This window comes from Rutidosis leptorrhynchoides, chromosome 9 (genome assembly GCF_046630445.1).
Source record: "Rutidosis leptorrhynchoides isolate AG116_Rl617_1_P2 chromosome 9, CSIRO_AGI_Rlap_v1, whole genome shotgun sequence".
Classification (NCBI taxonomy): domain Eukaryota; kingdom Viridiplantae; phylum Streptophyta; class Magnoliopsida; order Asterales; family Asteraceae; genus Rutidosis; species Rutidosis leptorrhynchoides.
This window is the reverse complement of record NC_092341.1, coordinates 43,612,156-43,638,179: the sequence shown is the minus strand read 5'-3', so window position 1 is coordinate 43,638,179 and position 26,024 is coordinate 43,612,156.

Here is a 26,024-nt window from a genome sequence, read left to right as displayed (position 1 = left end):
CATTGTTTGAAAATAACATAAGTTGCGAATGCAAAATAAAAGTTCCATGATTGAGACATCTCTAAGTAATGCAGCGGAAGACTAACACAACGAGTCTGTAACAGCAAGTCTATAACACCAAGACAGCAAGTCTAACAGCGGAAGCAACAATGTCTAAGCACCTGAGAAATACATGCTTAAAAAGTCAACACGAATGTTGGTGAGCTATAGTTTATTTGTAATCAGTAATGTAATGTAGACCACGAGATTTCAGTGCTTCAAACCAGCGTTTCAAATCAGTATTTCAAATTAGTATGATAAAGTAATGCTTAACCGTGGGCACCCGGTAACTAACTTAACGTATTATTACCCCCTAAAAGTACACTTGGCGAGTGCATATGTTCTCGAAGTATTAAACACCTGTTAAATGCTAGCGCGACTACCCCGAGTAGGGATGTCAAACCCTATGGATCCATATCTAATATTCGCGTTCACCGGTTTAAAAACCAATGATTAAACGTTACCGTGCAAAGGGGAATCTTTGTGCCGTTATATCACCCACACATATATAAAGTTTAAGTACTCGTGTCTAGTATGTAAAACATAAAAAGCGCATGTATTCTCAGTCCCAAAAATAGTTAAAGTAAAAAGGGAAGCTATAACTCACAGTGAATAAGCAGTAAAGGTCGATATGAAAAGTATGCAAGTAGTAAGTCGGTCCAAAAGGTCGTCAACCTAAGTCAAAGGTCACTAAGTCAGTATATTGTCCCAAAAAGTTTAAGTGAATAAATTAAGTCTTAAGTATCATCATCATCATCATTCGTAAAAACTAAAGTAAGTTTTCAACAAGAATAGATATCGAAATAATAGGCTGAATTTGGAAAGCTGTTACGACCTCTATACAAATCAAAAAGATGTGTGGTCAGTGGCCAAGGCTCCATATGTGAGTCCTCTAACCGCTGTCCAATTTTCAGATCCTAACTCGATGTTGTTTGACCGTGGTGACGGTTCAAGCGCGAGTAGGTCAGAATTTTCAGCACGTCGTTACAAAGGCGTAGTGACTTTCGGAAGGCTATAAATCCTAAACCGTATATCGGATTTAGGCGTGTCCTAAACGAAAAGTCCTCTAATAGAAACGAACTATCTGAAAATAAATTTTACAGAAGTCCCAGGAGTCTGATCAGACCAAAAAAACAGTAAACAAGTGCTCCGGTGGATTTCTTGGTGCTTGATGCTCATCACGGTTCTCATCCTTGATGGTGTAAGCTTCAAGTGTACAACTCTTTGATTTTTTAGCATCACTTTGACCAAGTTTCAACTATCAACACACAACTAAGAGTAAAAGCTAACATTCTACAAGTTTTGAACATCAAGGTTGCCTCTTTATTGCATAAACACAATAAAGCTTCAACCTTTGTCCTTTTGACACAAGTTTATGTATCTTCATCATATGAGATGATGAAGACTTGATCTTTATCAAAAAAAAAAAAAGGTTCCAAGCAAGAGAGATCTACAATAATAACTTAGATCTTCAAATATTAAGAAACCCTAAGCTAGAAAGCTTGGATCTTTACAAGATTAATGAGACCATAAGCTAGAAAGCTAAGATCTAGTAAAGGTAATGAGACCATAAGCTAAAACGCTAAGATCTTTAACAAAATAATGAAACCCTAAGCTAGAAAGTTTGGATCTTTAATGTTCTTGAAGATCCTTAAAGTAAAAGGCTAGATCTTCAAGTTTCATGAAGATCGTAAAAACAAGTTTTGATCTTTTTAACAAAATAAAGGGATCATAAGCTAGAAAACTTAGATCCAACAAAGTAATGAAGATTCAAAGCTAGAAAGCTTGAATTTTTTATGTTCTTGAAGGATTCAAATCAAAGTTTGAATCTTCAAGATATAACATGATCAAGAAGCTAAAAAGCTTGATCCTTGTATGATGATGATGATGTCGATGCTATGATGAAGAAAAGAAGAAGAAGAAAATTTAAAACTTACACTTTTTAGAGTGAGAAAGACTAGAGAGAGAATTAGAGAGTAAGTGTGTGTAAAATGTGAATGAGATCAAGTGTAAAATGGATGAGATTTGCTTGGTATTTATAGTGGTGAAAGGGGGTGATGGCCGTGGGGTTTCAAGGGGACAAGGGGGACACCTTTTTGCTTTTTGATTAGTGGTGGTCTAAAGGTGGTACTAGTTGTTAGGATCCCATGCAACATTTGTGATTTTGGTTAACAAAAATGCTAGTATGTTCCCTCTTATAAATGGGTTTTTGTCTTACATTTATATGGGTCATAAACTTATTAAAATTGAGCTAATTAAATAGTCCATTAGCTAGAGTATGGTGGGCTTGAGTCCAACAAGGTAGAAAGTCCAACAAGACTAACTAGTGAGCATTAGTAAATTACTAAGCGTAATTAAGCAACCAAAAACCCCAAGTAATTGTTATTAGGAAATTACAATTAGTATTACGTAGTCGTAATATTCCAATTATGACAAAAGTTAAATGTGTACCAAAACATATAGCACGTTCTAAACGTCAAGTGACACTAACGGTCATAAAAGCGTTCGGGGATCAAGTTAAGTAACTAAGTACTTAATGGCACGTTGTATGGTATGAACGAAAGTAATTAACATGAAATAAGATCCCGGAATATAAACCAACATTGTACGCACAAATACGCAGTTTCGTGAAATTCACAAGCACAAATATAAGTCAAAAAAGTTGGGTCGTTACACATGTCAAACATAACATGCTAGGGATGGGTTAAATGAGTATTAGGACAGGTTATGTGTTAGTTGTTAGTACTAACAGAGTTTATACTAAGCCTTGGCGTGAGTGTTGTGGAAGTGCAGTAATGGCAGATAATGAAGCAAACGCTCCTGGCCGCACTATCCCTGGAACTAGTATTTTTAGAGCTCCCGAGGAAGATGGACATGTGTTGTAGAGACCCGTCCTAATCCATCCGAACGAAGTCCATATCGATTACAAACGATTCACAACAGTTGATTACATCGCGAGGTAATTGACCTCTATATGATAAATTTTACAAACATTGCATTCGTTTTTAAAAAACAAACTTTCGTTACATCGACAGTTGACAGGCATGTAAAGCATTTCATAATATATCCAAATATAATTGACTTAATAATAATCTTGATGAACTCAACGACTCGAATGCAACATCTTTTGAAATATGTCATGAATGATTCCAAGTAATATCTCTAATATGAGCAAATGCATAGCGGAAGATTTCTTTCGTACCTGAGAATAAACATGCTTTAAAGTGTCAACCAAAAGGTTGGTGAGTTCATTAGTTTATCATAAAGAATCATTTCATAATTTTAATAGACCACAAGATTTCATACTTCCATTTCTCATAATCATACGTCCCATGTATAGAGACAAAAATATCATTCATATGGATTGAACACCTGGTAACCGACATTCACAATATGCATATAAGAATATCCCCATCATTCCGGGATCCTCCTTCAGACATGATATAAATTTCGAAGTACTAAAGCATCCGGTACTTTGGATGGGGCTTGTTGAGCCCGATAGATCTATCTTTAGAGTTCGCGTCAATTAGGGTGTCTGTTCCCTTATTCTTAGATTACCAGACTTAATAAAAAGGGGCATATTCAGTTTCGATCATTCAACCATAGAACGTAATTTCGAGTACTTGTGTCTATTTCGTAAAACAGTTATAAAAGTTGCGCATGTATTCTCAGCCCAAAAATATAAAGGGTAAAAAGGTAAATGAAACTCACAATACTGTATTTTGTAGTAAAAATACATAGGACGACATTGAACAATGCAGGGTTGGCCTCGGATTCACGAACCTATATTATTCATTTATGTATATTAACATATGTAATGGAAATCGAACAAATATATTTATATATATTACTAGTGATTTTAATTGTTATTTTATATCATGAGTTTTATTAATAACCTAATTAGATTTATTTATTTTTATATAGATAATTAACATTTATCACTAAAGTATTGATATAGTTAGAATTTATGTCCTAAATATATTTTTAAATAGACAATCTTTATTTAATATATAAATAATACTAACGATAAAAGTAATACTACTTATGATAAAAAAAATTATGATAATTCTAATAATAATAAAAGTGATAACTTCAATAGTAAAAATGATAGTTTAAATAAAAGGTAAATTTCGATAATAATAAAAAAGAAAAAAAAAATTACTTTTAGTAATAGGGATCATAAAAATATTACTAATGAAAATAATAACTATAATAATATTTTTTTTTCCTACTAATGATAATAATGATAACAATAATTATAAGAGTAATAATAAATACTACCTCACAAGAAAAGCTCCAAAAAGAAATTAACTGCCTTAGCCCGGGCTCGAACCCGCAACCTCTTGGTTAAGGACAAACACTCACGACCATAGCTCTATCGCCTCAATTCTGTTTTATTCCGTATCCTAATTCCTTTAACCATTCTTATCTGTTTTCCTCCATCTTACCACAAAATAAAATTTATTACCATCTTCATTCTCGTTATTATTTCATGTACACCATCCCAACCTAATCATCATCATCTTTGTCATCAATGTGTCGTGTATTATCATTATCATTATTGTTTTTATCATCATCGATCATCATGATATCATTCATCATCATGAAAATATATATATATATATATATATATATAAAATTAAAAGTAATCGCTAGTAGTATGTTCCGACCCAAATAACCACATGCAAAGAAAAGACATATCGGTTGGTTTAAAAAAATAAAAATAAAATAAAATAAAAATAAAAAAAATGAACCGTGATTAGCTCTATCTAACCTTCCACCATTTAATTCAACTTGATACCCAACTTTGTTTTGTCTGCCATAATGTGTGAACTTTGTCCCACCCTCATAATAATATATAATATAGTAAAAATGAAAACGTCTCTTTTGGGAGTCTCCATGTCAACCAAGTTGCTACAATCATTATATCGACTGGTATTATATTAAAAGGGGTGTTTGGCATGTGGCGATTTATCAAAAGATACATCAAACACAGAAGCATGCAGCGGGAATACACGAAGGAGAAAAGAGAACTTAAAAAAAAAAAAATACGCAGCTTCATAATGGTTAGTATGGTTATTTATGAAGAAAGGTATTGGGTAGATATATACACTTACGTATGTATAGAGAAGAGATTGATGTGCATGCTTTTTGTTTCTGCAAAAGTCGAAGGAAGAAGAAACAAAGGATGAAATTTGTTTACCTAATAAAGTGAAGGTGATGATGGGAGGTGAGGTGATTTGGATGATGGTTTAATCAAGCGAGGAGCTGCAGCAGTTTGGTGATATAAGGTGGTGATGTGTCTGTGGTTTAATAATTCGAATTGTAGAGAGATATACGGTAAGGGTGAAGGTTCACGATGATGGCGTTGGTTGGTGTTTGCAAGGGTTTGAAACAGAAGGAAGACGAAAGTCTTGCACTAGCATGAAAGTGGAACGAGGGTTGGGGTAAAAAAAAATATCGCGATAGCAACAACAAAAGTATATATCATTATTGTTATTTTATGTAACGTATTCCTCAACTCGTTAATATTGATGATGTGTTCTTGGGTGGATCGAATCTTAGAGGGAATAGTACATTAAAAGTGAAGGTAGCAATAGCCGTTAACTTATGGTGTTGAGTTGTGGCATTAAAAGTGAAGAACAGAGAATAACGGTTTCAATGTAATTTTATTTGATTTCTCCTTCCTTTTCTTTCTACTGGATTGAATATATTCTTGTATATAATTTAAGTGAGACGTCATTATAGTACCCGATTCGTTAAATTTTTGTTTTGTAACACAATTGAGTCGACAGCTTTTGTAAATCAGAAACAGAAAGGAAGAAAAAAAATAAGAAGAGGTTGAATGATGTGTAAAATCGCGTCTATAAATTTATAATGGGAAATACCGGTTAAAAGGATTACTACACACTAAGGGCAGTGTACCCGATCGTGCAATAGTATTAAGTTGGTAAATCCAAGTTCGTTCCAAGGACAGTTTAAGACGTGAAAATTAAGGTTGTAACTAATAAAGTAAACTAAGTTAATCTAGAAAATTGAATAACAAGATAATTTGTTTTGTTGGCTATTTAACGATTAGCCAAATCAAGATAGATTCAATTAATAACAAGAAATAACAATATTTTTGGTGTTTTTAGTTTAAGCTTTAAAGCAAACAAAAGAGTAAATAAAGATAGTTGTAAACAATTAGAGAAACGAATGCTTGTCTAGACCTTTTTCACCTAGTATTGGATGCATTAAAATTAAGCCCCAGTTATTATCTAACTTATGTGAATTATCTAATCGGTTCACCTGGAATTCCCTAACGCAAACACTTCAATTAAGATTACACGACACGGAATTCCCCGTAGCCTAAGACTTCCTAATTGTTACTAAACAGCTCAACTGATATGAAGACATAAATCACAATCACACCAACTCTCGTTGCGTGTAATTCACCCCTATTTCGTCTAGCCTTTTGAATTCAATTTACCCTCGTCTCCGAGTAGGCAAACAATCAATTAAGACAAACCAATTGTAAATTAATGCACTAAATTAATGAACTCTCGTCCTATCAAACAAGTACACAACCAATTGAATCGAAAAGTCTAGCTTCAATAAGAATGGTTCTTTAATTCAAACATCAAATCATCATAAATTGAATAATAAACTGATAAATAGCATCCAATACATAGGTTATTAATCTAGACAAGCATAAAAGAACTTAGCCAATAATCATGGCAACAATAAAAATCAAAGTAATAAATAATAGAGAAAACATCTTTGGATAATTAAGAATCAACCTAACACGATAAATCTTGAAGAATGGTTGGATCGATCCTTGAAATCGTAATGATTGGAGCGTTATAAGAACCTTGGAATTCCCCAAAAGTTGCAGAAAATCGCACCTCTAAGCTCCAAAAATCGGCTGCCAAAAGATAACCCTTCAAAATAAAAACTGCAGCCTTTAAATACCCTAAAAATAGCAGGTCGGCCCAATTTGCGCGGTGCGCAAAAATCTGCGCGGCGCGCATAATACAAAACAGATATGATGCCCGTAAAGTTAAAATCTCTGATCTGGAATTGCACTGTTCGCGCGGTGCGCAACCGTATGCGCGGCGCGCACATTAGAAATCAGCTATTCTCGCCCTTTTTTACTTATAACTTGATAATATCATAACCAAAATCACCCGGTGGCCTGGAAACTGCTAAAAACGCGCCGTGAACATCGTAAAACACTCAAATTATCACTTCTCGGCTCTCAAACCATAAACTTCCAAATACTCGTGAATAATAGCTAAAAACCGTATCCGAAGGACCAAAAATGAAAGATATTGCCATGATAAATGTATGAAAAATGGGCAATATCAAATCACCCCACACTAGAGTCTTGCTTGTCCTCAAGCAAAGTCGACTCGAAAATAATCTTCAACTCAATAATAACGCCTTCATAAGCATAAGAAGAACCAACGAACATGAACCAAAAAGCCAACTAGCGTGGGCACGGTTTAATAAGAACATAATAACAACATGACTTCCACTTGTAATCCCCAAAATCTCCAAAAAATCCCCAAATAAATCAATCGGCACTATAATGATAACTTGAACAAATGTACCAAATATATAATCCAAATAAATGTAGAGGATCTCTAACCTGATAACGTCTTCAAATATGTGAAACAAGGGATACAAATGAAAATCATGAGCCGAGAAGGTGAAACCAACGAACCAAAGAACCGTACGGGCTACCCCGCAATTGGTCAAGCCAATGCCTCCCACAGTACCTAACATCGCGAGATGTCGGTAGAAAATAATGTGCTTAGGAGGATACACATTACGTCCGGATATCATCGATGGTTATGAGGTAACCGTCTAATCCGTTAAGTCAACCATAAAGATTGAGGTTCATCAGGCTTAAAAGCTGATATCTTACCTTTCCGGAGGTTATCCACTGGGAATCTGATCAATCACTGACATTTTGTGTATCATGGTGCGCTTCCCATTAAGCTAGCAAATCTCCCTCATTGAGATAAGCTTCGACTACCAGTTTCCCTGTTTGATGTTGAGGCCTGGTAGATTTCCAGTCGATTTTAGCAATGACTTTTCAAGACTTTTCGTCACCCTACAACTGGTCTGGACTACAACTTCTGAAATGAATCAGCAAGTGTGTCGTTCGGGAGACTTGACTCCCTTTAGGATGGAATGGATACATCCTGTATGGTCATAAAAGGTGGTCGAGCGCATACATTGTCCTTGTTAGGAGAAACAATGAAGACCGCCCTATAAAGTTTTCGATCTAGCGTATGGCCCGGCTTCGACCACACGATCCAATCACCGTTCATACGGTTGACACCCGTTTTTGTACAAGTGACCTACGTATGAACTGTTATGTTCATGTAGGCTTTCACATTCAAAATAATGAACATGTTTTGAAAGTTCAAGACTTTCTCCTCTAACGGTACCTCATCGTGATATGATGGGTAATGAAATGGCACGCTTAAGAGGTATACGTACCAAGTAGAACGGTCGGAAGACTTTACTTCCTTAATGAGTGGATCTGAGTCACTCGGAAGTGCCAATCTATTTCAATTGACACCGGTTTTGAAGCACTTTCGGAAGACTTTACTCCCGATAAATCCCGAAAACCTTCGGGTTCCATAGCTTTTGACTATGGGTTGTGTTGTCTAAGCAAACACAAGCACGTAGCTATTGCTCCTAAAAAGGACAGCACTGGTGAAGCTCAAGGCTCCTCTTCCCACAGTATCACACCATTAGATGATGTAATAATAAAATAATATAGTTTCGGAAGTCTGCTATACCAAGTAACCAAAAGTTTTTGATCTGGCACGTGATTCGGTCACAATCACGCTATGCAATCACCGCTCTCTCACGGTTTACACCCGTTTTGGTACAGGTGACCTACTATTTAGTTCCCCGAACTAGTAGGATTTCATGTTCAATGAACATGTAAAACAATTTTGGCTTCTTTAAACATCATTAAATATAAATACCAAGCCATACTTAAACAAGGGTTTTGGTCGAATTTTTGACTAGATTTTATATTTTTTTTTTCTTTTCACTAACTAATTTTTCATTTTTTTTTTTTATTTTTCCCTAAATTTTTCAATTTTTTTTTTACGACCAAAACCCCGTGAAACGTCAAGTCCTTTAAATATCAAAACCAAAATAATGATGATTCTATTAATAACCAACCCGAGAGATTTTACATCCCCCACCCCACACTTGAGATCAAGTAATGTCCCCATCACTTGAGATCAAAAATGGATTAAAATCAAAAGGGTACGAAAAATAAAAACTTATCGAGCATAACCACAGATCGTGGAATGACAGTGACAGATGGCGCTGAACTGACTGCCAGCATAAGAACATCGTCCATTCCCGATCCTCACACCAATATCATCACTCAGGTAGTTTTGCTGAACTTAATGCCAGACTTGAAAAACTGTTTCACCAACAACCTATTAAAAAGAAAAACACACCAAATACATAAATGGGCAAGGTGGTACCACCCGGTACCGAAACGCCTTGCCCTTAATAGGTCTCAAAGTACATCATACGAAAAATAAAAATAGTCAAGTACAACCAAATCGAAATGAAAATAGTCTAAAACAAATACAACAAGATCTACGGGCACGCAGGCCCTCATCACTGAAACCCATCATACGGCCAGCTGTCGTACGGGTACTGCTGCTCATATCTGCGCTGTGCATCCTGCAATCTCTCCCTCTCATCATAAATGGGGGCCTCAACTCGAGGCCTAACTTCACTTCGATAGTAAACTGGTTGCTGAGCAATGGTACCAAAATAATTCTCTGGATCATGGTAATAGAGGCGATCGTTATGACGTTGCCAGTCATTACCGTATGCTAACCACCGCTGGTCGTGAACCGACTCATTCATCCTATCCTCCATGCGTTGCTGACTTTGCCACATTCGATCATTATGCGTACTAACGTCGGTATTATGTCGCTCAATCGCTGAATGATGCCTACGCACCTCTTCTTGAAAGTCTATGTTATCCGAACGATCAATACCATACTGAACCACATGGTTCTCCAAATGTCCTGAAAGATCACCATAATCCAACCGTATTTGACTCACACCGCTAACCAAACTATCCCAACTTTGCTGACTTGGGTGCCAAGAACCCGCAACATATGCACCTGCCGACGAACCCGCGCTCGGGCCCGGCGCTGAACCCCCTGCAGCCCCAGCTGCACTTGTACCCGCTGCACTAGTACCTACGGGCTCCCGATACAAGACCAAATGATTATTAAAACCGGGCAGTAAAATTTTCCCATTCGTGTAGAACAACGACCCAAAAACAGGCATACCCTGATCCGTCGGAACCAACAGACTCAAATCAACATTCAAAGCTTTTGCAAACTTAGTAATGTAATGACACCCAATAAGCTTCTTACCACTCGCCGTCTCATTCGCACACTTACTCAAATAAGAACCGATAGAACCAACGATATCGGTATGTTTCTTTCGCTTAATTTGATCCATGAACCAAAGATCCTTCTTATTTGGTTTCTCGTTACCATTCACCCGCGCGTTAAAGGTAGTTGCAATCAACCTCTGTAACAACCTATCAAACGGAAGCTTTATTCTTTCATACCCAACTCGTCCCGCATTGAATTGTTCACCCCCGGTTATACTTCCCCAAAACGCATTATCATCAAACGGTTCTTGCTTGTAGTATTCGGTTCTTGCCAAATAATTTTTAAGTCGTATATCATCTAACTCCGGATATAAATCCAAAGCTTTTGCCACTTGAGCCCGACTGAACGATTGATTTTTACCTCCAAGACGAAACTGCATATAAGTACGTTCAAGTGGGTTTCGTGAACCCGAAACCGCTAACGAAGAGAAGAATTCTTTAACCAAAACCGGATAAATATCATCATTAAGCGAAAACACTCTTTCCCAAGGGCGGAGATTCGTGTTGTTGGAAGAAACCATCAATAACCGCTCAAAATCCCTATGACATTCGGCTTCCTCAAGGAAGCTCCACTCAAAATACCAAGTCAACCCAATAACTCTTCTATCAACCCTTGAAAACTCGGTGGGATATTCATTCCTAACAAACTCGATCCAATCCCTTGGATCCTCTTGAGGTGGTTGTTCCGAAGTACTTGGACCCGTTCTAGAACGTTTAGTTTGTCCCTGCATTCATAATTTTAAACCACAAAACAACCACAAAAACTCAAAAGTTAGTGTTAGCTAAGCATAACCTCGCAAACAACCTCTTACTTTAGTAATTCACCTTTTCCAATTAAACAACACATAAGAGCATGTTTTCAAATTAGCACTAACTTTCATTTCAAACAAAACCAACTAATCCCACAAATTCAATAACAACTCATACGACATGGAAAGCTAGCATAAAGATTTAACAAGGAATTTCACTTTTCCAAATTTACTAGTCTTAACCATTCATACACATAAAACTTAACCAATTCAAATGCATCCTTAAAAACAACTTTAACACAAGAACAACTCTTAACATACTCCAACATACTCAAAACTATCAATGTATTTAGCAATATCAACTCACAACATTCAAAATCAAGAAACTTTAAACTTGACCCGCCCAAATTACCCCACACTATCATGAACTACTTCCAATAAATCAATTAATCACTTCACACACAAAAACCCCAAAATTAAAGATCAAAATTCGGATTTAATCTTAACACAAACCCTAGCAACAATGATATGCACTAATCATATGCAAACAACTCACAAATTAAGCATACTAGGCATTATCAACACTAAACATGTGAACAATTAAGCATTAAGCAATTTATGGTTAACCCCACACTTGAATTTCAATTAATCATCAATTTAAAGCATAACAAACACAATTAAAGATGAAATTAAGTGCAAGAATAAGAGAAACGGACCCTAGGAGGCATGATTCACAAGTTGTTTGAGATAAAATCACAAGAAACTTTTTGAAAAATTGAAAACCCTAGCTTGAAGATCGGTTGTTTGTGTTTGTGTGTGTTAGAGTAGGTGTAAAGTGGGCTAAAATAAGGTTATAAACCCCTAAAAAACGACCGAACCCGTTTGAAATTCGGGTTTAATTATTTTGATTCGGGTAATTAAAAACAGCGAATACAGCAGTTTGCCCATATGCGCGGTGCGCAGAACAAGCGCGGCGCGCGAATGCACTTTGAAAAACTGCGCGGTGCGCAAACAGTTGCGTGGTGCGCAAACAGTGTAAATTGATATCAGAAATTCGCCAGTTTTGGGATACTATATTTTGCGCGGTGCGCACTATTTGCGCGGCGCGCGGATCCTGGAACTCGAATTTTTCACCAATTTTTCAAATAAAACTCATTTTACTCCATCACATTCCATTCCCTTGTGCCAATACTTTACCGTAGATCATATTGTACCTGTTTCAAGCATAAAAACGCAAACTACAAAAATAATTTACAAAATTTACAACAACAAAATTACCAAAGATTATCACGCAACGTTTGAGGTAAAGATGAGTTTAATCTCATCATCCACCTCTTGCGGTCCATCGACATAGTGTTTCAATCGATGACCGTTAACCTTGAACTCTTCTCCCTTTGAATTTACCAAATCAACCGCTCCATGAGAATAAACCTTTCGAACAACAAAAGGTCCCGACCATTTTGATTTCAACTTTCCGGGAAACAACTTAAACCTCGAATTAAAAAGAAGTACACGATCTCCTTCCTTAAATTCTTTAGGATCTTTCAAACGACTATCGTGCCACTTCTTTGACCTTTCCTTACTAATCAACGAGTTCTCATACGCATCGAGCCTTATCTCTTCTAACTCGTTCAATTGACTCAACCGAAGGCGACCCGCCTCCTTTAGATCAAGATTGCTCGTCTTTAGAGCCCAAAAAGCCTTGTGTTCAATCTCCACCGGGAGATGACACGCTTTCCCATAAAGTAACCTAAAAGGAGTGGTTCCGGTTGGCTTTTTGTACGCCGTTCTAAATGCCCATAAGGCATCATCGAGTTTAAATGACCACTCCTTAGGATTAGAACCAATAGTTTTCTCAAGAATTCTCTTCAAAGCTCGGTTGGTATTTTCGACTTGCCCGTTCGTTTGAGGATGGTAAGATGTCGAAACTCTATGGGTTACCCCATATCGCTTCAACACCTTTTCAAGTTGGGCGTTACAAAAGTGAGTTCCCCGATCACTAATCAAAGCTTTCGGGACACCAAACCGAGAAAAGAGCTGTTTTAAGAACGACACTACAACCCTTGCATCATTAGTGGGCAAAGCTTGTGCTTCAACCCATTTTGATACATAATCAATAGCGACAAGAATGTAGAGCTTATTATTCGACTTCGGAAACGGGCCCATGAAATCAATCCCCCAAATATCAAAAACCTCACAAACTTGGATGACATTTTGAGGCATCTCGTCTCGTTGGGTGATTTGGCCCGCCCGTTGACAAGCATCACACGATTGACAAATCCGGTGGGCATCCTTGAAGATAGTAGGCCAATAAAAACCGGCCTCAAAGACTTTTCGCCCCGTAACTTGGGGACCATAATGCCCACCTGTCGGACCAGAATGACATTGGACAAGAATGCGCTCGCACTCTTCTCCCGAAACACACCGGCGGATCATTCCATCGGAACACCGCCTAAAGAGATAAGGGTCCTCCCAAAAATAATACTTAAGGTCACTAAAGAACTTCTTACGTTTATGATGTGACCAACCCTTCTCTAAGAATCCACCAACCAAGTAATTCGCAAAATCAACGAACCAAGGGTCTTCACACTCTTCCACCTTCATGAGATATTCATCGGGAAAATCATCATGAATAGTAGTCTCATCGAGAACCTCACGGGAGGGGTTCTCAAGACGTGAAAGGTGATCGGCCGCTAAGTTCTCGGCACCCTTTTTGTCCCGGATCTCAACATCAAATTCTTGCAAAAGCAAGATCCATCTAAGAAGTCAGGGTTTTGCATCCGGTTTAGCAAAAAGGTACTTTAGAGCAAAGACAATAGTCTTAGACAAGACTAAGTAGGACCGGAACTTATCAAACGAAAAGACCACCGCAAGGAGCTCTTTTTCAGTGGTAGTATAATTTAATTGCACTCCTTGCAAGGTCTTGCTTGCATAGTAAATGGGTCGGAAATGCTTCTCGACCCTTTGACCCAAAACTGAGCCAACAGCGAAATCAGATGCATCGCACATAAGCTCGAACGGAAGGGACCAATTCGGAGCAATTATGATTGGTGCATTGATTAGTTTCTCCTTCAAAAGCTCGAATGCCTTTTGGCACTCGTCGGAGAAGTTCCACGGGGTGTCCTTTTCAAGGAGTTTATTCATCGGGTTGGCAATCTTAGAAAAATCTTTAATGAATCGCCGGTAAAAACCGGCGTGCCCGAGAAAACTCCTAACACCCTTAACATCGGTAGGAGGTGGAAGGTTCTTAATAGCGGTAACCTTTGCGGGATCCACCTCTATACCGTTTTTAGAAATCTTGTGCCCGAGAACGATGCCCCCTTGAACCATGAAATGGCACTTCTCCCAGTTGAGCACAAGATTAGATTTTTCGCACCTGACCAACATCCGTTCTAAATTAAGAAGGCATGAATCGAAAGTGTCACCGAAGACCGAGAAGTCATCCATGAACACCTCCATGCAATCTTCGATCATGTCATGGAATATGGCCATCATGCACCTTTGAAAAGTGGCCGGAGCATTGCAAAGGCCAAAGGGCATGCGTCGATATGAGAACGTGCCATACGGGTACGTGAAAGTGGTCTTCTCTTGGTCCTCGGGCGAGATAGGAATTTGAAAATAGCCCGAGAAACCATCGAGAAAGCAATAGAAACTGTTTCCCGCCAACCTCTCTAGCATTTGATCCATGAAAGGTAGCGGGAAGTGGTCTTTACGTGTGGCGTCGTTCAACTTACGGTAGTCGATACAAACACGCCACCCCGTGACAGTCCGGGTGGAAATTAACTCATTTTTATCATTGGTGGTAACAGTCATACCACCTTTCTTAGGTACACAGTGTACCGGGCTAATCCATGGACTGTCAGAAATCGGGTAAATCAGACCTGCATCAAGGAGCTTTATGATCTCTTTCTTCACGACATCTTGCATGTGCGGGTTCAACCTCCTTTGGCGTTGCACCACAGGTTTGGAGTTATCCTCCATTAGAATTTTGTGGGTGCAATAGGAGGGACTAATACCCTTAATGTCGTGAATCTTCCATGCAATGGCCAGTTTATGGGCCTTTAGCATAGTAACAAGCTCAGTTTTCTGACCTGCTGAAAGAGAAGAAGAAATAATTACCGGAAGCTTAGATTCCTCATGCAAGTAAGCGTATTCCAAATGATCTGGAAGTGGCTTTAAATCAAGCTCGGGAGGTTCTTCAATTGAAGACTTGCTCCGGTAATTTGAATCACGTTCGAGTTCTTTGAACTCCTCTTCAGTCGGCTCATAGCCGTTTTCCATCAAGGTGGTTAAAATATCCACCTCCTCAACCTGCACATCCTCATCAATCTCAACCAATGAGCATTCTCCTGAACCCTGTAACTCTGGGAATTCCTGCAAAAACTCAGACTGGACATTCACAGTGTTAAGAAAATAACATGTATCATCAGTGTAGCCAGGGTATTTTAAAGCATGGTCGATTGAGAATGTTGCACTCAAATCATCTATCCTAAGGGTCAGCTTTTGGCCATACACATCAATCATACACCTAGCAGTATTTAAGAATGGCCGACCCAAAATAAGTGGAATCCTTTCATCCACTTCCATATCCAAAACCACAAAATCCGCCGGAAAAACTAATGACCCGGTCTTAACTAGCATATTCTCTATGATTCCTCGAGGGAATTTAATAGAGCGGTCAGCTAGCTGAACAGCCATGCGCGTGGGTTTTAACTCCCCGGGGTCTAGCTTTAAGTAAATAGAATAAGGCATTAAATTAATGCTAGCCCCCAAATCCGCCAAAGCCCTCATACAATCCAAATTACCCAGTAAACAAGGAATGGTAAAACTTCCAGGATCCTCAAGCTTCTCGGGAAGCTTGTTTGCAACAACCGCTGAGCATGCGGCATTCAACCTGACTGAAGACACGTTCTCCAGCTTCTGCCTGTTAGTCACCAAATCCTTGAGAAACCTCGCATACTTAGGCATACCTGCAATAACATCAATAAAAGGCATATTTATGTTAACTTTTTTAATCAAGTCCATGAACTTGGACTTTTCGGCCTCTAGCTTCTCCAATCGCTGTTTCCTCGGGAATGGGAGCGGTGGTTGATACTCTCTAACTACCGGTTTAGCAGCAACAGTAACCGGTTCCTTAACAACTTTTTCAGCCACCTGTTCCGGCTCCTTTTCCCCTTCCGGTTCACTTTCAACAACCGGCTCACTATCATCAACTAACGGGACCCTCAAATCATACTCGTCGGGCTTCCTCGGTGGATCATATGCTAAACCACTTCGGGTGGTGATAACATTAACACGCCCGTTTTTCGGGTTAGTGTCCGTCTTGCTCGGTAACTCCCCCGGTTTCCTCTCACTATTCTTATTAGCAAGTTGACCAATCTGTTGTTCTAGATTATGAATAGCTGCTTGTTGATTCCGAAACATTTGGTCATTCTTTTCATTATTCTGAGTAACGGTAGTGACAAGTTGAGTCTGAGATATCACTAACTTCTCGATCATAGCCTCAAGGTTGGACTTTTTCTCTTCGACCTGTGGTTTCTGAAAATAACCGGGAGCTTGCTGCTGAAAACCTCCACTAGAACCCGGTTGGAACCTCGAACCCTGATTACCTTGCGGATTATAAGGATTATTGAAATTCCTATTAAACTGAGCACGTCCCTGAAACTGATTATTATTCTGCTGACTAATATAGTTGACCTCTTCTTTCTGATTCATAGTCAAACCCGCATCACAATCTTTGCCCAGATGCAAACCTCCACAGTATTCACAACCAACCTTCATACCATGAATATCCTTGTTCATCTTCTCCAAATTCCTACCAAACGAATCCAACTTAGCACTGAAAGACCCAAAATCATCATAAGCACCTGTACCTGTAATCTCTGTTCTCTTAACTGAAGCTGAAGGGTAAGATTCATGATCCTGATGCCACTCATGAGAATAAGCAGCTTGCTTTTCAATGATCTCTAACGCCTCTTCTTCAGTCTTATCCATTAACGTACCACCTGCAGCTTGATCAATACTCTGACGCGTAGGAATATCACAACCTTTGTAGAAAATCTGAACCTTCTGTAAATCATTCAACCCGTGTTGCGGACACGAGCGTAACAAAGTAGCAAAACGGTCCCAAGCATCAAACAATGTCTCACTGCTCTTTTGTCTAAATTGAGAAATATCTGCTTGAAGTCGAGCAGCTCGAGATGCAGGGAAAAACTTCGACAAAAACTTATCTTCCAAAGTCTCCCAAGATGTAATCGTACCTTCTGGTTGCTTATCTAACCATCTCTTAGCTTCTCCCTTAAGAGTCCAAGGGAAAAGTCTTGTCTTAATTGAAGTGTCGGCAACCTCATGTAGCTTAAACAAGTTACAAACATCATTAAAATTACGAAGATGCTCGTTAGCATCCTCGGTATCTTTGCCATAGAATCGGCAATCAGAAGAAATCAAATTCAGGATCGGCCCTGTAATTTGAAAAGGCTGAGTAATATTCGGCTGAGTAATCGAATTGCCTTGGCCTCCTCGGGTGGCCTTCAACTTTTCTGCCATAGTCTGAGGACGAGGTGGTTCTTCGGCCATTTCTTCAGTATCGGAAAAGTCAGACGGAACGTAAGAATCTTCTTCTGAGTTAACTTCTGGTGATGTCTCGGGCACCACAATATCGTCGTTACTGAACAAATTGACTACTATTTCACTCGAAGACGGTGAAGAATCCACTTTAGATTGTTGCTCTTGACTTAAGGCTTTGAAAAACTCTCTTTCAGGCTCGTCAAATGGTGTTAAAATCGGAGAACTTGAAGAACGCGTGTGTGGCATGCACTACCTGTAACTGCATGAACACAGCTAACAAACCGATTAAACGCACCGACTCAATTAGAATTAAAATAAAATTAATAAACTTAACTAAGAACAATTAGAAACAAACTTAATTTTCGACACAACTGTCCCCGGCAGCGGCGCCAAAAACTTGATGTGTAAAATCGCGTCTATAAATTTATAATGGGAAATACCGGTTAAAAGGATTACTACACACTAAGGGCAGTGTACCCGATCGTGCAATAGTATTAAGTTGGTAAATCCAAGTTCGTTCCAAGGACAGTTTAAGACGTGAAAATTAAGGTTGTAACTAATAAAGTAAACTAAGTTAATCTAGAAAATTGAATAACAAGATAATTTGTTTTGTTGGCTATTTAACTATTAGCCAAATCAAGATAGATTCAATTAATAACAAGAAATAACAATATTTTTGGTGTTTTTAGTTTAAGCTTTAAAGCAAACAAAAGAGTAAATAAAGATAGTTGTAAACAATTAGAGAAACGAATGCTTGTCTAGACCTTTTTCACCTAGTATTGGATGCATTAAAATTAAGCCCCAGTTATTATCTAACTTATGTGAATTATCTAATCGGTTCACCTGGAATTCCCCAACGCAAACACTTCAATTAAGATTACACGACACGGAATTCCCCGTAGCCTAAGACTTCCTAATTGTTACTACACAGCTCAACTGATATGAAGACTTAAATCACAATCACACCAACTCTCGTTGCGTGTAATTCACCCCTATTTCGTCTAGCCTTTTGAATTCAATTTACCCTCGTCTCCGAGTAGGCAAACAATCAATTAAGACAAACCAATTGTAAATTAATGCACTAAATTAATGAACTCTCGTCCTATCAAACAAGTACACAACCAATTGAATCGAAAAGTCTAGCTTCAATAAGAATGGTTCTTTAATTCAAACATCAAATCATCAAAAATTGAATAATAAACTGATAAATAGCATCCAATACATAGGTTATTAATCTAGACAAGCATAAAAGAACTTAGCCAATAATCATGGCAACAATAAAAATCAAAGTAATAAATAATAGAGAAAACATCTTTGGATAATTAAGAATCAACCTAACACGATAAATCTTGAAGAATGGTTGGATCGATCCTTGAAATCGTAATGATTGGAGCGTTATAAGAACCTTGGAATTCCCCAAAAGTTGCAGAAAATCGCACCTCTAAGCTCCAAAAATCGGCTGCCAAAAGATAACCCTTCAAAATAAAAACTGCAGCCTTTAAATACCCTAAAAATAGCAGGTCGGCCCAATTTGCGCGGTGCGCAAAAATCTGCGCGGCGCGCATAATACAAAACAGATATGATGCCCGTAAAGTTAAAATCTCTGATCTGGAATTGCACTGTTCGCGCGGTGCGCAACCGTATGCGCGGCGCGCACATTAGAAATCAGCTATTCTCGCCCTTTTTTACTTATAACTTGATAATATCATAACCAAAATCACCCGGTGGCCTGGAAACTGCTAAAAACGCGCCGTGAACATCGTAAAACACTCAAATTATCACTTCTCGGCTCTCAAACCATAAACTTCCAAATACTCGTGAATAATAGCTAAAAACCGTATCCGAAGGACCAAAAATGAAAGATATTGCCATGATAAATGTATGAAAAATGGGCAATATCATTGAAATTACAGATTCATTTAGTACTAATCAATATCTGAATAACATATAAATAATCTAAAGGTGATAACAATGGCTAACAAATTTTGGATTTAATGGATGTCTGATTCCTAGTTCGTACTAAAATTGATTGTTGGGGAATCAATTATATACAGGCTTGATTGAGACTTCAACAGAAAGGTCCTATATAATTTTATTTATATTACATATTAATATTAAGAATTTGTAAATGTAATTAAATATATTAATAATAATATTATTAGTTTTATTGAAAATAAAAAATACAGATAATAGAAAATAATGATAATATTGTTATAGGAATTAATAATAATACTAATCATAATAATATTAGTAATAATAATTACACAAAAATTTATATATATTTATTCATTTTCGTATTAATAATTACTAATATAAATGTTAATGTTGAAAGTAATAATGATATTACTATATCTACCATAATTTAGTTTAATAACCTTATTATGTTAATATTACATTTTATTATTTAGGTAATATATATATATATATATATATATATATATATATATATATATATATATATATATATATATATATATATATATATATATATATATATATATATATATATAATTTATTTACACACAATTGTTCGTGAATCGTCGGGAATAGTTAAAGGTTAAATGAATACATGAACACTTTTCATAATTTTTGAGACTTCGACATTACAGACTTTGCTTATCGTGTCAGAATCAGGTAAAGAGTAAGTTTAAATTTGGTTGGAAATTTCCGGGTCATCACATGTGTCATCAGAAGAGGAAACCTCACAAGAAGTTATAAACCTTCAAAGTCGATTAATAGAAGCCCAAGAGAAAATTACAGAATTAGAACAAGAACAGGCGCAATGGCACCCTAATACCACTGCGTTGAACACAACTTTTCCTTCAAACCTTTATACTCAAGCCGGTGGCAGTTCCCAATCACAGTTTCCACATAACACCTATCAAAAGCTCCAAATGTCATTCCCATTTAACCAGTCATTTCCAAACCATATGATATACCCATTTCAAGTTCACGAAACGAGAAAGAAGTGTTCATATAAACAGTTTTTGGATTGTAAACCGCCGGAGTACAGTGGTCACACAAACCCTACAATGACACTCAATTGGTTAAGAGAAGTAGAGCGAGCGTTGGAAGTATGTTTCTGTGAGCCTGAATCTATGGTACTGTTTGATAGTAGGCTTCTAAAAGGTGAAGCAATGGAATGGTGGGACTCTATCACTGCGTATTTACCCAAAGAACAGATCAGTCAAATAACCCGGGAACAATTTGCTGCTAAAGTGCGTGAACAGTACTGCTCTGAGTATGAGATGGAAAGATTAAAAACAAAGTTTCTGAATAAGAGAATGACAGAAAGTATGATGATTGATAATGTTTTCAGAGATTTTACATATAAGTTAAGGTTTGTTCAGCAATGGGTACCGACTGAGAAGGATAAGATCTAGCACTTTATGCGGGTGATTAAGCCAGAGTATAGAACAGTTGCGAGATTTGCAATGACTTTAGTGCAGTCTCATGAGATGGCTAAGATTACTGAGGGTGACATCAATGCAGCGAAAAGAGAAAGTTTGAGAGGTGGATCTTTTGGGGGGAAATCAGAAAGTCAATCGGGTGGACAGTCGACTCAGCAGTCGGGTAAGCAATCCGGTTTTCGTGGTAAAAAGTCAGGCGGGTTTAAACAGAAAAGTAAGTCTAGTATGAGCGGAACGGGTTCAAGTCAGTCTGGGTGGTGTAATGTTTGCAAGTCGACCCATGTCGGTCTGTTTTCTCCAATGACCAGAAGGTGTTTGAAATGTGGAGTGTTAGGTCATGAATCAACAGCTTGTTCCTTTAAGTCTAATGTTTGTTGGAGTTGCCATCAAGAAGGACATAGATCTACAAATTGTCCATCTACATCAAGAGCCGGTTCTGGGGCAGGGTCAGGGGCGAGATCAGTAACGTCTGGGGAACTTCTGCTTCTACCGCTGGGCAGAAGAGAAAGAATCCTCCAACAGCAAAGTCAATGGCATTTCAGATGATGGTAGACGCTGTAACCGCTACCGATGACATCATTACCAGTATGTTCTTGGTTAATTCCTTGCCAGCTCGTGTGTTATTTGATTCAGGAGCGAATCAATCTTTTATGTCCTTAGGCTTCTGTGATAAGTTGAAGTTGCCTGTTAGGATGTTAGAGGCGCCTTTGGGAATAGAAGTATCTGATGGTAAAATGGTTCCATGCACATCATCTGTGTCTGAAATTACCATCAAAATCGACGGCCATTCCTTCCTTTTAACATGTTTGTTGATGCCTATACCTAGCTTTGATGTAGTCATAGGCATGAATTGGTTAAGAGCTAATAGGGCTAATATTAAGTGAGATAAGAATATGATTTCTTTCCGTTTGGCCGATGGATCCCGAGTGATAGATAGGGGAGAGTGAAATGTCCCGTTCTTATTGATTAAAAACGTTCCATATTAGTTGATTTCGTTGCGAGGTTTTGACCTCTATATGAGACGTTTTTCAAAGACTGCATTCATTTTTAAACAAACCATAACCTTCATTTCATCAATAAAGGTTTAAAAAGCTTTACGTAGATTATCAAATAATGATAATCTAAAATATCCTGTTTACACGCGACCATTACATAATGGTTTACAATACAAATATGTTACAACAAAATAAGTTTCTTGAATGCAGTTTTTACACAATATCATACAAGCATGGACTCCAAATCTTGTCCTTATTTAAGTATGCGACAGCGGAAGCTCTTAATAATCACCTGAGAATAAACATGCTTAAAACGTCAACAAAAATGTTGGTGAGTTATAGGTTTAACCTATATATATCAAATCGTAACAATAGACCACAAGATTTCATATTTCAATACACATCCCATACATAGAGATAAAAATCATTCATATGGTGAACACCTGGTAACCGACAATAACAAGATGCATATATAAGAATATCCCCATCATTCCGGGACACCCTTCGGATATGATATAAATTTCGAAGTACTAAAGCATCCGGTACTTTGGATGGGGTTTGTTAGGCCCAATAGATCTATCTTTAGGATTCGCGTCAATTAGGGTGTCTGTTCCCTAATTCTTAGATTACCAGACTTAATAAAAAGGGGCATATTCGATTTCGATAATTCAACCATAGAATGTAGTTTCACGTACTTGTGTCTATTTTGTAAATCATTTATAAAACCTGCATGTATTCTCATCCCAAAAATATTAGATTTTAAAAGTGGGACTATAACTCACTTTCACAGATTTTTACTTCGTCGGGAAGTAAGACTTGGCCACTGGTTGATTCACGAACCTATAACAATATATACATATATATCAAAGTATGTTCAAAATATATTTACAACACTTTTAATATATTTTGATGTTTTAAGTTTATTAAGTCAGCTGTCCTCGTTAGTAACCTACAACTAGTTGTCCACAGTTAGATGTACAGAAATAAATCGATAAATATTATCTTGAATCAATCCACGACCCAGTGTATACGTATCTCAGTATTGATCACAACTCAAACTATATATATTTTGGAATCAACCTCAACCCTGTATAGCTAACTCCAACATTCACATATAGAGTGTCTATGGTTGTTCCGAAATATATATAGATGTGTCGACATGATAGGTCGAAACATTGTATACGTGTCTATGGTATCTCAAGATTACATAATATATAATACAAGTTGATTAAGTTATGGTTGGAATAGATTTGTTACCAATTTTCACGTAGCTAAAATGAGAAAAATTATCCAATCTTGTTTTACCCATAACTTCTTCATTTTAAATCCGTTTTGAGTGAATCAAATTGCTATGGTTTCATATTGAACTCTATTTTATGAATCTAAACAAAAAAAGTATAGGTTTCTAGTCGGAAAAATAAGTTACAAGTCGTTTTTGTAAAGGTAGTCATTTCAGTCGAAAGAACGACGTCTAGATGACCATTTTAGAAAACATACTTCCACTTTGAGTTTAACCATAATTTTTGGATATAGTTTCATGTTCATAATAAAAATCATTTTCTCAGAATAACAACTTTTAAATCAAAGTTTATCATAGTTTTTAATTAACTAACCCAAAACAGCCCGCGGTGTTACTACGACGGCGTAAATCCGGTTTTACGGTGTTTTTCGTGTTTCCAGGTTTTAAATCATTAAGTTAGCATATCATATAGATATAGAACATGTGTTTAGTTGATTTTAAAAGTCAAGTTAGAAGGATTAACTTTTGTTTGCGAACAAGTTTAGAATTAACTAAACTATGTTCTAATGATTACAAGTTTAAACCTTCGAATAAGATAGCTTTATATGTATGAATCGAATGATGTTATGAACATCATTACTACCTTAAGTTCCTTGGATGAACCTACTGGAAAAGAGAAAAATGGATCTAGCTTCAATGGATCCTTAGATGGCTCAAAGTTCTTGAAGCAAAATCATGACAAGAAAACAAGTTCAAGTAAGATCATCACTTGAAATAAGATTGTTATAGTTATAGAAATTGAACCAAAGTTTGAATATGATTATTACCTTGTATTAGAATGATAACCTACTGTAAGAAACAAAGATTTCTTGAGGTTGGATGATCACCTTACAAGATTGGAAGTGAGCTAGCAAACTTGAAAGTATTCTTGATTTTATGAAACTAGAACTTTTGGAATTTATGAAGAACACTTAGAACTTGAAGATAGAACTTGAGAGAGTTCAATTAGATGAAGAAAATTGAAGAATGAAAGTGTTTGTAGGTGTTTTTGGTCGTTGGTGTATGGATTAGATATAAAGGATATGTAATTTTGTTTTCATGTAAATAAGTCATGAATGATTACTCATATTTTTGTAATCTTATGAGATATTTCATGCTAGTTGCCAAATGATGGTTCCCACATGTGTTAGGTGACTCACATGGACTGCTAAGAGCTGATCATTGGAGTGTATATACCAATAGTACATACATCTAAAAGCTGTGTATTGTACGAGTACGAATACGGGTGCATACGAGTAGAATTGTTGATGAAACTGAACGAGAATGTAATTGTAAGCATTTTTGTTAAGTAGAAGTATTTTGATAAGTGTATTGAAGTCTTTCAAAAGTGTATAAATACATATTAAAACACTACATGTATATACATTTTAACTGAGTCGTTAAGTCATCGTTAGTCGTTACATGTAAGTGTTGTTTTGAAACCTTTAGGTTAACGATCTTGTTAAATGTTGTTAACCCAATGTTTATAATATCAAAAGAGATTTTAAATTATTATATTATCATGATATTATGATGTACGAATATCTCTTAATATGATATATATACATTAAATGTCGTTACAACGATAAACGTTACATATATGTCTCGTTTCAAAATCATTAAGTTAGTAGTCTTGTTTTTACATATGTAGTTCATTGTTAATATACTTAATGATATGTTTACTTATCATAGTATCATGTTAACTATATATATATCCATATATATACCATCATATAGTTTTTACAAGTTTTAACGTTCGTGAATCACCGGTCAACTTGGGTGGTCAATTGTCTATATGAAACCTATTTCAATTAATCAAGTCTTAACAAGTTTGATTGCTTAACATGTTGGAAACATTTAATCATGTAAACATCAATCTCAATTAATATATATAAACATGGAAAAGTTCGGGTCACTACAGAGAGCGCAGTGGATTTAACTTTCCTATGGTTTCCCTAATGAAAGCTTAGAAGGCGATATTAATGTTATGCGAGGTGTATACGAAATAGTTATATTTTTACTACGAAATACTATTAAATACGATACAATTTTACACAAGTTATTTATTTATTTATAGAGTGGATATACCTAAACCTTGCTACAACACTATAGGCAGTGTACCTAATCGTACAGTAGTGTAGTTTTTAGTAAGTCCGGTTCGTTCCATAGGGAGCTAGCCAATTTTAACGCTATACTTTTAAAACTATATATGTATATATATATATATATATATATATATATATATATATATATATATATATATATATATATATATATATATATATACATAAGTAATATTATTATTATTATAAAAGGGGGTTTTACCGTTTAATGACCGGTTTGTTGATTTTATGTTTTAAGTCGCAATTAAAACCTAATGTAAAATATTAAAAATAAATATAACTTAATTTAAAGCGTAAAGTAAATGACGATAATTAAAGTGCGATAAATTAAAGTGCGTTAAATAAAATGAAGATAAATAAAATTGCGATGATTAAAAAGTACGATAATTAAAAGTGCGATAAGATATAAAATAAAGAA